The sequence below is a fragment of the Bufo gargarizans genome, chromosome 5 (assembly GCF_014858855.1).
Source record: "Bufo gargarizans isolate SCDJY-AF-19 chromosome 5, ASM1485885v1, whole genome shotgun sequence".
NCBI lineage: Eukaryota > Metazoa > Chordata > Amphibia > Anura > Bufonidae > Bufo > Bufo gargarizans.
This window is the reverse complement of record NC_058084.1, coordinates 451,655,882-451,665,785: the sequence shown is the minus strand read 5'-3', so window position 1 is coordinate 451,665,785 and position 9,904 is coordinate 451,655,882.

Genomic DNA, 9,904 nt, shown 5'->3' with positions numbered 1-9,904 from the left:
GGTTGTAGTATCTGATCAATGAAGAAGGATGAACTGTGCGGACCCATCAGCAGAAATATAACTTTTATTTTCCTTTTATTAAATACTTTATTTAACATACAAAAAACAAAAAAACACATTCTTTTAAAATGTATATGGAGGGCTTGGACCTGTGGGCTCAGTATTCGTATTGGCTGATTAATCAGAGGGACATTCTCTCATAGATATCATGGACTTCTCTGTATTTAATTGTGTAGTGACACTTCAGTGCCTGTAGGTGTCACCCCGACACCAGGCAAACGCCGTACTTGGTAATAGTGTTAGGTCCGCAACTATGTATCTATTGTGTCCCTCTCTGCTGATTACACAGTTACTATATTCATTCCGTCTTTCTAATCTGGCCCTCACACAGGTTCGGCGTCTGCAGATCGCCTCTCCCTAGTCCATCCTCAGCCCTACCATCCTTATTAAAATATTACAGACACAGCTCCCCCAACATGTTTCACCGCAAACACGGCGTCTTCAGGGGGATGGAGCTACTATCAACACGAGTGCTTCCTGTCTGCGGTCTTTTATGTCAGAAGGGTGGGTCTTGTTTAGACCTCCTATCGCATTGCACTCTCATGTTGATTGATGTCTACTAATGGCCAATCGCATTCTTCCAGGGTGGGCTCTGCGCTTGTGTGAGGTGTTTGAAACTCCACTGTAGGGGGTAATACGCATGCTTCAAGAGATAGACTCACTGCTAATTGCGTACGTTCAGAGCGCACGCTCCGGGACTTTAAATTCCTATCCCTTATTCGATTATTTTCCCCTATCTTCTGCATTCAAAATTAACATGTGAACCCATCAAGGGTTTATACGCATGCATCAGGAGATGGTTGCGTACCTTCAGGACGCACGCTCCGGGACCTTGAATTTCTCTTTATGTTCAATTATTTCCCCCATCTCCTCTGTGTTCAGCTTTAAATTGCCGGTTCCTACGATCTGAAGCATGCGTATTACCCCCTACAGTGGAGTTTCAAACACCTCACACAAGCGCAGAGCCCACCCTGGAAGAATGCGATTGGCCATTAGTAGACATCAATCAACATGAGAGTGCAATGCGATAGGAGGTCTAAACAAGACCCACCCTTCTGACATAAAAGACCGCAGACAGGAAGCACTCGTGTTGATAGTAGCTCCATCCCCCTGAAGACGCCGTGTTTGCGGTGAAACATGTTGGGGGAGCTGTGTCTGTAATATTTTAATAAGGATGGTAGGGCTGAGGATGGACTAGGGAGAGGCGATCTGCAGACGCCGAACCTGTGTGAGGGCCAGATTAGAAAGACGGAATGAATATAGTAACTGTGTAATCAGCAGAGAGGGACACAATAGATACATAGTTGCGGACCTAACACTATTACCAAGTACGGCGTTTGCCTGGTGTCGGGGTGACACCTACAGGCACTGAAGTGTCACTACACAATTAAATACAGAGAAGTCCATGATATCTATGAGAGAATGTCCCTCTGATTAATCAGCCAATACGAATACTGAGCCCACAGGTCCAAGCCCTCCATATACATTTTAAAAGAGTGTGTTTTTTTGTTTTTTGTATGTTAAATAAAGTATTTAATAAAAGGAAAATAAAAGTTATATTTTAATATAGGACCAGAAACAGGAATTATAGTCAGCAGACTATTGGAATATTGATTTGACCTCCTGGGTTTAGTGGGTCATCTGAAGTAGCCCATCAGCAGAAGACACAACTGATCTCAGATGTGGTTTATTCATTAAAACCAGCGCAGAAGACAGAGGTGACCAAATCCCTGCTTCACAGATTCCCTGTATAATGACAAGTTCTGTAATGCTCTAATATCATTTTGTATTTCATTTCCTTGCTAGAATCTGTTTGCTGTCAGTGAATGGAGACTGCAAAGGCTGATGATCTGATCCAGTTATCTACAACTCCACCCAACCAGTATGTAACCTTGGTGGGATAACTTCTCAGCGGGGCTCCCGGTGATGGGACTCTCATGACCCATCTATGAGCTGTGCGCTGCGATTGGCCAGTGCTGCAGCAAGGGACACGCCTCATACAAAAAATCAGTCCAGTACAACAGATGGAGCTGAGACACCGGAGCCTATACCGGGCGAACGGAGCGGTGCCCAGGCATACTAGTAAGTGCAGGGGGACCCCTGGGCGCCGCTCTGCCCACAGGTATAGTTAGTTTTTAGTTTGTATACTAGTGAAAGGTCCTCTTTAATTGTAGATTTGTGCAATCGTGAATATATTGGAGCACTTGACTCTATCTGCATATAAAGCCATTGTAATGTTCTGCCGTGCCGACCATTTTCTCCAGTCTAAGGAAACTTCTAGCAGCTTCAAAAATGTAGCAAAAGTGACCCACGCCTGTATTGTGCGCGCAATACGCGAATATTACATTGCTGATTTTCGCAATCAGGAAAATAATTGCAAATTCGTGAATTTGAGAATTTATGATGAATATTCGCGGAATATGGAAAATTCGAATATTGCCCCTGCAGCTCATCAGTAAAGATGATTACATGGGCAATGCAAATAATAAAATAGACATCAGGGGAGTCAAATCTTTAAGCTTTGTCCTCACTTTGTATAGATAATATTAGTAAATGCACCCTTAGGCCTCTTTCACACTTGCGTTGTCCAAATCCGTCGTGTACTCCATTTGCCGGAATTACACGCCGGATCCGGAAAAACGCAAGTGAACTGAAAGCATTTGAAGACGGATCCGTCTTCAAAATGCGTTCAGTGTTACTATGGCAGCCAGGACGCTATTAAAGTCCTGGTTGCCATAGTAGTAGTGGGGAGCGGGGGAGCAGTATACTTACCGTCCCGTGCGGCTCCCGGGGCGCTCCAGAGTGACGTCAGAGCGCCCCATGCGCATGGATGACGTGCCATGCGTCATCCCCGCACTTTAGCGTCCTTGCAGCCATGGTAACCATTCAGAAAAAGCTAAACGTCGGATCCGGCAATGCGCCGAAATGACTTTTAGCTTAAGGCCGGATCCGGATTAATGCCTTTCAATGGGCATTAATTCCGGATCCGGCCTTGCGGCAAGTCTTCAGGATTTTTGGCCGGAGCAAAAAGCGCAGCATGCTGCGGTATTTTCTCCGGCCAAAAAACGTTCCGGTCCGGAACTGAAGACATCCTGATGCATCCTGAACGGATTTCTCTCCATTCAGAATGCATTAGGATAAAACTGATCAGGATTCTTCCGGCATAGAGCCCCGACGACGGAACTCTATGCCGGAAGAAAAGAACGCAGGTGTGAAAGAGCCCTAAGCTTTTCACTTTCAGGAACATCTGACGTCGTTAGTATTGATCAGTGGGGGCCCAGGTGCTGAGACCCCCACCAAATGCTAAAATGAAGTGGTAGAAGTCCTTAGCTGAGGGGGGTGCCCCTCCATTTCTGATGACAGCGGAGCGAGCAGTGTGTGGATTTCTAGGAGTCTGTGCACCTCTTGCTTCTCTCCAAGGAGAACCGATCAGAGGCAGAAGATGACATCACTCAGCTGAGCGCTCCTGCCTCTTCATCATAGGGATCGGTGTGGAGTCTCAGTACCTGGGCGCCAACTGATCAAGATAGGCACGTTTAAAGCTTTGCTCACATCTGTGCTCCGGTTTCTGTTTGTGATGGAATCCATAACACTGTGCCAGTATGACAGATCTGAACGGCACCCAACGGGCCGCACTGAGCTATAGGGTCCGGCAGGGTCAGCCAGAACAGTGCTGCACGCTCTGCGATTCTTGCCATCAAGTGACAAAAACCTTGACTAGTGGAAATTATAGACAGACGATCCTTCATTTACATGGACCTATAGTATTGTTCATACTAAGCTTCCTGCTTCATGGACCTAATGCCAGATCCAGACACGTCCATTACCACTGTGATACTTCGTACTGGATGAGAGACTGTGTCACTCAGAGTCTATGGAAAGCTGGATGACACTGCTTTATATGCCCAGGGCTGCTGCCTCTCCATGGACAGTATCTGCTCATCTATCTGCCTGATGAGTATTATCACTGGAGTAATAATTCATGTTTAAATGAAGATACAGACACATGAACTATCTTCTGCGATCTTCTGCAGTTATTTTGTCTGGTTGGTTCTTTACCAGGATCTACCAGCAGGGGGCAGAATCACACGTCCTATAAAATCTCATATTGAAAGCTTGAATAACATTTCCCCAAAAAGTTTGCAGCTTGATAGTGGGGTTGAGCGCAAATATTCGTATTGCGAATATCGTCACTTCGAGAATTCGTGAGTATATAGAATATAGTGCTATATATTCGTAATAACGAATATTCTTTTTTTTTTTTTTTTTAAGGCTACTTTCACACTTGCGCTTGATCGGATCCGTTCTGAACGGATCCGATCATATTAATGCAGACGGAGGCTCCGTTCAGAACGGATCCGTCTGCATTAATAACTTAGAAAAAATTCTAAGTGTGAAAGCAGCCTGCGCGGATCCGTTCAGACTTTCAATGTAAAGTCAATGGGGGACGGATCCGCTTGAAGATTGAGCCATATGGTGACATCTTCAAGCGGATCCGTTCCCATTGACTTACATTGTAAGTCTGAACGGATCTGCTCGCCTCCGCACGGCCAGGCGGACACCCGAACGCTGCAAGCAGCGTTCAGCTGTCCGCCTGTCCGTGCGGAGGCGAGCGGAGCGGAGGCTGAACGCCGCCAGACTGATGCAGTCTGAGCGGATCTGCATCCATTCAGACTGCATCAGGGCTGGACGGAGGCGTTTGGGTCCGCTCGTGAGCCCCTTCAAACGGAGCTCACGAACGGACCCATGAACGCTAGTGTGAAAGTAGCCTTACGCTGGGTTCACACCTGAGCGTTTTACAGCGCGTTCAAACGCGCTGTAAAACGCTCAACACATGAAAACCAATGCTTCCCTATGGCCCTGGTTCACACTTGAGCGTTTTACAGCGCGTTTGAACGCGCTGTAAAACGCCCGACGCATAAACAAGTACTTGAGCTTCTTTGGGGCGTTTTGACGCGCGTTTGTGGCCATAGCACACTGCAGTCAATGACACAAACGCGTAAAACGCGCGTTTGAGAAACGCTCAGGTGTGAAAGCAGGGTAACACAGTACAGATCAGGCTTTGTCACAGCTTAGCAACATCCCTAGCAACCAATACCTACCCCTTCACTATATAAATGAAGACACTCCCCAGCAGCCATTTTGTGGAGTTTCATGTGAGAGAGAGAGGAGCTGGAATACTGTGCTGCGCTTTTTCAAATTACATTCCAAATCGCATATAAATATTCCAGATAGTTAGTATTAGGGTACTTTCACACTAGCGTTTTTGTTTTCCGGTATTGAGTTCCATCCTAGGGGCTTTATACCGGAAAAAAATGATCAGTTTTAGGCCTCATGCTCACGCCCGTTGTGTGCATCCGCGGCCGTTGTTCCTTTTTTTTTCCGAATAACCCATTGACTTTCAATGGGTCCGTGGAAAAATCGGAAAATGCACCGTTTGGCATCCGCGTCCGTGATCCGTGTTTCCAGTCCGTGAAAAAAATATGACCTGTCCTATTTTTTTCACGGACAACGGTTCACGGACCCATTCAAGTCAATGGGTATGTGAAAAATCACAGATGCACACAAGATTTTCATCCCCGTCCGTGATCCGTGTCCGTTTTTTCCTATCATTTCAAAGGCAAACTTGACTTAGATTTTTTTTTTTTTTTTTTTTTTTCATGTCCGTGGATCCTCCAAAAATCAAGGAAGACCCATGGAAGAAAAAACGGACACGGACCGCAAAAAAAAAAACGTCCGTGTGCATGAGGCCTTACCCTAATGCATTCTGAATAGAGAGCAATCTGTTCAGGATGCATCAGTTCAGTCCCTCTTATGTTTTTTGGACGGAGAAAATACCGCAGCATGCTGGAGTTTCCTCTCCGGTCAAAAATCCTGAACACTTGCCGGAATCGGCATTAATTTACATTGAAGTGTATTAGTGCTGGATCCGGCATTAAGTGTTCCGGCAAAACGGATCCGGCTTTCCAGTCTGCGCATGTGCAGACCTTTAAAAATGCAAAAAAATAATAATACCGGATCCGTTTTTCCGGATGACATCAGAGAGACGGAGCCGGTATTTCAATGCATTTGTCAGACGGATCCAGATCCGTCTGACAAATGCCATCAGTTTGCGTCCGGATTGCGACTTAACTGCCTGCCGGAATCCTCTGCCGCAAGTGTTAAAGTAGCCTAAGATAGTAATAGAGAATTGTGTAGCTGAATAGCTGATAGGGTCCAGTGCAGGGTGTAGTGTAGGACATAGAGATAGTTAGCTGAAATATATAATCCAGATAGTTAGTGTTAGATAGTGTAGGTTATGGTGTGTGGCGGGAAAATAAATGTGCATGTGAGAGCTTGCTCTGCTGTCCATACATACCTGCTACAGACATAGTGCTGTGAGGTCACAACAATCAGGATTAGGCCTCATGCACACGACTGTGTTTTTTCACTGTCAGTGATTTGGCTTCAGTGGTCCGTGTCCGATTTTGCTTCAGTTGTGTTTCCTTGTGTCTTCCTTTTTTTTTTTTGACAGACCCATTGACTTGAATGGGTCCGTCCTCCGTTTTCCACTGACAAGAATAGGACAGGTTATATTTTTTGACGGACTGGAATCACGGACGCGGAGAAAAAACGGAGGACTATCAGTTTTTTTTCACAGCTCCATAGAAATGAATTGGACCTCCGCTAAACTGTGAAAAATGACGGAACGGACGCGGATGCACACAACGGTCATGTGCATGAGGCCTTATGTTGTCAGACCTGATTAAAGGTGCAGTTGTATGTATTGCGCTAAAATATTCGAATCACTGGTGGCGATTTGCGCGATCTCGAATACTTTGAAAAACTCTATCTGCATATAAAGCTATTGTTATGACATGCAGGGAATGTTAATCTAAAACAGTACTTACCGTGATCAGGAGTTCTTCCTCACCATCTCGAAAGTTGCTGCCAACCATTTTCATCACTTATGTAGCTAATAGTGCGTGTGCGCGCGCATAATAGCACAATCCAAACAAATATCACGAATATTTGGCGACTATTCGCCTAAATATTTGTGATATAGCACGAATTCGAATATTTCCCCTGCCGCTCATCACTACTTGATAGCGGTACTCACCCTAAGGCCTCATGCACACGACAGTTGTTTTTATCCGTTCCGTTTTTTTTGCGGATAGGATGGGGACCCATTCATTTCAATGGGTCAGCAAAAAAATGCTGATAGTTCATCCGTTTGTGTTCCGCGTCCGTTGTCCGTGTTTCCCTTCAGCCAAAAAAATTGTGCATGTCCGACTTTTTTCACATTTGCGGACAAGGATAGGCATTTATTACAAGGGATCTGTTGGGAAAAAACGAATCCTCCAAAAAAAACGGATGCCGCGTCCGTTTTTTTGGCGGACGCAAAAAAACACTGTGTGCATGAGGTCTAAGTCGTCTTTTACACATCTGTGACAAGATGTCCGTGAAGGTAATATACCGTGTATGGCTGACTTTGGGTCTGGACTATTTCTTTGGCTAGGGGGTCTGGTGTGTGAACTGGAATTATTAAAGGAGTCTGTAGGTCTTTATTTGCTTAGGCGGTCTCCTCTAGAGTCTATATTTGTTTAGGGGGTCTCATCTAAGGTCTTTATTTGCTTAGGCGGTCTCCTCTAGGGTCTATATTTGTTTAGGGGCTCCTATCTGGGGTCTGTATTTGTTTTGGGGGTCTCGTCTAGGGTCTGAACGTGTTTAGGGGCTTTTAGCTAGGGTCCATATTAGTTTAGGGGCTCTTGTCTTGGTCTGTATTTGTTTAGGGGGTCTCATCTAAGGTCTATATTTGCTTAGGCGGTCTCCTCTAGAGTCTATATTTGTTTAGGGGGTCTCATCTATGGTATTTGTTTAGGGGTTCTATTCTTGGATCTGTATTTGTTTGGGGATCTCATCTTGGACTGCATTTGTATAGGGGGTCTTGTCTGTGGTCTGTATTTGTTTAGCAGGTCTTGCCTGGGACTGCTTTTCTCTAGCGGTAGCAGGGCCCTGGTACAAACCAAGAAACGACAGTATTATAAATGGCCAATGGTAGATGGAGGCCCTGTTACAGACCCATGGGGGACTCATGGCTTCAAGTTACACCTCTCACATTGGGAGTCTGTATTCGTTAGGGGGCTGTATTTGTTTGGAAGTTTAAATTCAGGCCTGTTTTCGGTTAGGATGCATCATCTTTAGAGGTTGCCTGATATTGGAGCTGTAAATGTTTAGGGTGTCTGTTCCTGGATCTGTGTTCATTTTGAGGGCCGGTGAAGGGGTTCATATGCACTACTAACAATTCAAGTTGCTTGGTTGGGGGTCTTGTCCTTTATAAATGGGTGGACCATGTGGTAAAACATTTCAGGTACCTACTTGACACTTCTCAAAAAATTGGCAAGTATGCATTTAGTGCCATTAAAGCCCAGACACCTGATACCGATATGCCTGGAAATAATGGCATCTGTGTTTGCAGGCTTAACCTAAGTGTCTTCTGATAAATCCTGAATCAGATTACACTTTAGGTGATATAATCCTTTAAATGTGATGATCTTATAATAGCTTTTTCAAATATTACATCGGATCATTTTCTCCGCAGTAGCGCACAGGGAATGATTGACATGTGAACGCCCATTGATATCTGCAGAGAGTGCATTAAACTTTGCCCAGCGGAGCTGACCCGGCTTATATGTGGCCAGGACATTTGCCAATAGATAAGCTTAAGTAGAGTTCAGTGGACCGTCACCAGCTCATCTCTTAAAGTAAAAGACAAAAATATACCAACTGCTCAATGGACTGGAACAGGGTCTGTTAACCTGGAGGCTGAAGGTCTTCTTGGCACAACAACACCAGGATATTTGCTGTTTCCAGTAAGGAGATGCATGACACATCGATGCGTCAACCATTTACTTTGGCTTCTAGATGTGCAATATCCTGTTGGATCAGAAGTTACTGGAAAATTATGCAATATTGGGGTAAAATAGAAAACAATTCCACTATTGTGCAAAAGAGATGATTGAAAAAAACATATTCTGATTGAAGCATTGTAGCAAAATTGCAGGTTTTTTTTAATCCTAAAAACGTGAAGTTTGACAACTGACTTGTAACAAAATGTTGGGATCCCGAAAATGAAATATGGAGGGATCCTCATGGGATTATAATCATCCCAGAGGTTTTACTTAGGAGATTTTGGCGGGAATTTTTCCCGCCAAAAAGATAAGGTTTATGGCTAAGAATAGGAAGGTTGCTGGGCAGAGTAGGGGAGGTCAGTGATTGGGTCAGGAAGGGACCTATGGGATTGGTTGCTGGGCAGAATTGTGTAGGGATACCCAGCAACAGGTTCGGGATTGGGTGAAAGTTTTGGGGCTGGGACCAGGTTGGAGTGATAAAAAGAGGAGTTTGACAGCTGAGGGCTGTCAGAACGAGTACCTGAGGGAGGTTTTGCTGCCCCACCCGCCCTTCCCTCTTTTATTTTGTTTTCTGTCACGGCCGCTTTGTTAAAAGGAGGGTAAAAGTCGCTCACTGATAAGGTGAGCGGACGAGTTGAGTTAGTAGTTTAGGCCGAGCTTATGGCTGGTCTAATGATTGGTTTGTTAATAAGATATTGATGATGAGTTAATTCATTGGTAATTTATTTTATGATGATTTATTGTTAATTAAATTTTAAGCTAATCTTTAATAAAGTGGCCGTGGCCTTATTTATTCCACCCATTCAAGGTGTCCGCGTGTATTTTGTATTATTTAAGGTATTGTGTAGCTGGTTGTAGGTTCTGGGTATGATTTATAATCCCATGTCTATATTTCTGAAATAATGTGGTTTTCCTGCAATCACTGAGAAAGGCTATGATTAAATCATTAGCCA